This window comes from Dermochelys coriacea, chromosome 1 (genome assembly GCF_009764565.3).
Source record: "Dermochelys coriacea isolate rDerCor1 chromosome 1, rDerCor1.pri.v4, whole genome shotgun sequence".
NCBI classification, from domain to species: Eukaryota; Metazoa; Chordata; order Testudines; family Dermochelyidae; genus Dermochelys; species Dermochelys coriacea.
The window spans coordinates 149967432-149971401 of record NC_050068.2 but is presented as its reverse complement, the minus strand read 5'-3'; positions in this window follow the sequence as shown (position 1 = coordinate 149971401).

The following is a 3970-nucleotide window of genomic DNA, read 5'->3' as shown; positions in this document are numbered from 1 at the left end:
GACATGAAATGTTATGGGATGCTGGTGAAATTATGGGTGGAGAACACTGCATTATGGGAAGTTGATCCCATGCTCCCAGTCAACCCTGTGTCACTTGTTTCGGCTCCATTAGGCATTGCAAAAACTTTCCAAAACACCCTGTGCTGCATGGTGGAAAGTTGCACAGCAGGCTATTTACCCATGGTGCACTGCACTATGCATCATTGCTAGCACTCCTCACGAGGACACATACCATTGACATGAGGAGTGAAGTGTGCACACACACACACACACACACACACAAGTGATGTAGTAATCGGAGTGACTATATGAGGATGTAACTTAGGTCAACATAATTTTGTAGTGTAGACATGGCCTCAGTTTTAACCTCATTTGAGTTTGAGGCCTGGTCTACACTGAAAAGTTAGGCCGACATAACTATGTTGGTCAGAGGTGTGGAGAGGAAGGGGAAGAAAACACAATGAGTGTGGTAGCTATGCTGAGCTAATTGCCAGTGCAGATATAGCAATGTTGACAGAAGAATGCTTCCATTGACATAGTTACAGTCATTTGGAGAGGTGTGTCCCTAAATGGTTCCTTCCATTGGTGTAAGCCATCTCTACAATATGGGGTATGTCAGCATAATTAGGTTGAGTTAGATATGCCAGTATAGTTTCCATAGTGTAGGCACACCCTGAGTGAATCCTAGAATTAAAAGCTGAGCTTGAATAACAAAGGTATTCAAATATCAGGAAATTCTAATGCTATAAAGTCATCCATTTAATCTTAATATGGTCCTTCACCCAAATAAACACTGCTATCAGAGGACTCAGTTTTCTTTTTAAAAAGAAATAGTACTTTGCAGATTACAAAAAAACCCTCTGGAATAATTAAGCAAGGTAAAATAAAAATTGTAATGGTGATTATCTTACCAATTAGCAAGATTGAGAGTGGATTCCAACAAAGGTTTCTGTTGTCCTCATTATAGGAAAGCATTACTGTTTTCTTCATGTGTGGGTGTATTTTATGTTTATCGAAACAGGTATCTGAAATTACCATTTTCCTGAATTTAAACACATTCATCTGTATGATAGAAAATTATACCTATCATACAGGGAGTGCCAAAATAATAGGCAGTGTGAGGAAAAAAAGCGAGGGCACCTTTGGCTGGACCTACGATGCAGTGAAAAAGCTAAAGATTTGGGATGTAGTGGAGAATCTAGGACAAGGGAGAGTAGGAGCCAGGCATAGAATAAACTGATTTGATCCAATTAATATATGTATCAAAATCTGTAATACTTTTGACACAGACAGAGAAGTGGCACTCCAGTGTCTTACTAGCTTTCCCATGGTAAATTACTGAACACTATTCCTGGTAGGTTGAATCTAAAAAAAAGGGTTTCAGAGTAGCAGCTTTGTTCGTCTGTATCCGTAAAAAGAAAAGGAGTACTTGTGGCACCTTAGAGACTAACAAATTTATTAGCTACAGCTCACTTCATCGTATGCATGCAGTGGAAAATATAGTGGGGAGATTTTATATACACAGAGAACATGAAACAATGGATATTACCATACATACTGTAACGAGAGTGATCAGGAAAGGTGAGCTATTACCAGCAAGAGAGTGGAGGGGAGGGGGGGGACATTTTGTAGTGATAATCAAGGTGGGCCATTTCCAGCAGTTGACAAGAACAGTAGGAGGGGAAATAAACAAGGGGAAATAGTTTTACTTTGTGTAATGACCCATCCACTCCCAGTCTTTATTCAAGCCTAAGTTAATTGTATCCAGTTTGCAAATTAATTCCAATTCAGCAGTCTCTCATTGGAGTCTGTTTTTGAAGTTTTTTTGTTGAAGAATTGCCACTTTTAGATCTGTAATCGAGTGACCAAAGAGATTGAAGTGTTCTCCGACTGGTTTTTGAATGTTATAATTCTTGATGTCTGATTTGTGTCCATTTATTCTTTTATGTAGAGACTGACCAGTTTGACCAATGTACATGGCAGAGGGGTATTGCTGGCACATGATGGCATATATCACATTGGTAGATGCGCAGGGGAATGAGCCTCTGATAGTGTAGCTGATGTGATTAGGCCCTATGATGGTGTCCCCTGAATAGATATGTGGACAAAGTTGGCAACGGGCTTTGTTGCAAGGATAGGTTCCTAGGTTAGTGTTTTGTTGTGTGGCGTGTGGTTGCTGGTGAGTATTTGCTTCAGGTTGTGGGGGCTGTCTGTAAGGAAGGACTGGCCTATCTCCCAAGATCTGTGAGAGTGATGGGTCATCCTTCCGGATAGGTTGTAGATCCTTTCCAAATGCAAATAGATGGACATCATACCAAAAGGACTGAAGGTAAAAAATCCATTACAATCGACATACCACACAGACTATGCTGACAGCTTGTGCCACATACTCTCAAAGAAACTGCAGAACCACCTGATCAACATCCTCTACAGCAAACAGGGAAAGGTTAAGAATGAGCTCGCAAAACTGGATACTCTCATAAAAAACTAACCTTCCACACAAGCTTCCTCGTGGCTGGACTTTAGAAAAACTAGACAAGCCATTTACAACACCCACTTTGCTTCTCTACAAAAGAAAAAGGACACTAAACTATCTAAACTACTACATGTCACAAGGGGCCACAACAGTGGTTCCCTTAACCCACCCAGCGATATTGTTAATCTGTCCAACTCTACTCTTAGCCCAGCAGAAGAATCTGTCCTATCTCGGGGCTTCTCCTTCTGCCCCTCCACCCCCACGAACATGATACAGTTCTGTGGTGACCTAGAATCCTATTTTTGATGTCTCTGACTCAAGGAATATTTTCAACACCCCTCTGAACAACATACTAACTCACAGAGACCTTCCTACCAAGACTACAAAAAGAAGGATTCTGGGTGGACTCCTCCTGAAGGTCGAAACAGCAGCCTGGGCTTCTACATAGAGTGCTTCCGCGGACGTGCACGGGCTGAAATTGTGGAAAAACAACATCACTTGCCCCATAACCTCAGCCGTGCAGAACACAATGCCATCCACAGCCTCAGAAACAACTCTGACATCATAATCAAAAAGGCTGACAAAGGAGGTGCTGTCATCATCATGAATAGGTCAGAATATGAACAAGACGCTGCTAGGCAGCTCTCCAACACCACTTTCTACAAGCCATTACCCTTTGATCCCACTGAGGGTTACCAAAGGAAACTACACCATCTGCTCAAGAAACTCCTGAAAAAGCACAAGAACAAATTTCACACAGAACCCTGATCAGGGGTATTCTATCTGCTACCCAAGATCCATAAACCTGGAAATCCTGGACACCCCATCATCTCAGGCACTGGCACCCTGACAGCAGGATTGTCTGCAATGTAGACTCCCTCCTCAGGCCCTACTCCCAGTTATCTTCGAGACACCACTGACTTCCTGAGGAAACTACAATCCATCCATCCTGAAAATGCCATCCTAGCCACTATGGCTGTAGAAGCCCTCTACACCAACATTCCACACAAAGATGGACTACAAGCCGTCAGCAACAGTATCCCTGATAAGGTCACGGCAAACCTGGTGGCTGAACTTTGTGACTTTGTCCTCATCCATAACTATTTTATATTTGGGGACACTGTATACCTTCAAATCATTGGCACTGCTATGGGTACCCGAATGGCCCCACAGTTTGCCAATATTTTTATGGCTGATTCCTCAGCTCTCATCCCCTAATGCCCCTACTCTACTTGCTCTACATTGATGACATCTTCATCATCTGGACCCATGGAAAAGAAGCCCTTGAGGAATTCCACCATGATTTCAACAATTTCCATCCCACCATCAACCTCAGCCTGGACCAGTCCACACAAGAGATCCACTTCCTGGACACTTCGGTGCTAATAAGCGATGGTCACATAAACACCACCCTATACCAGAAACCTACTGACCGCTATGCCGCCCTACAGGCCTCTAGCTTTCATCCAGACCACACCACATGATCCATTGTCT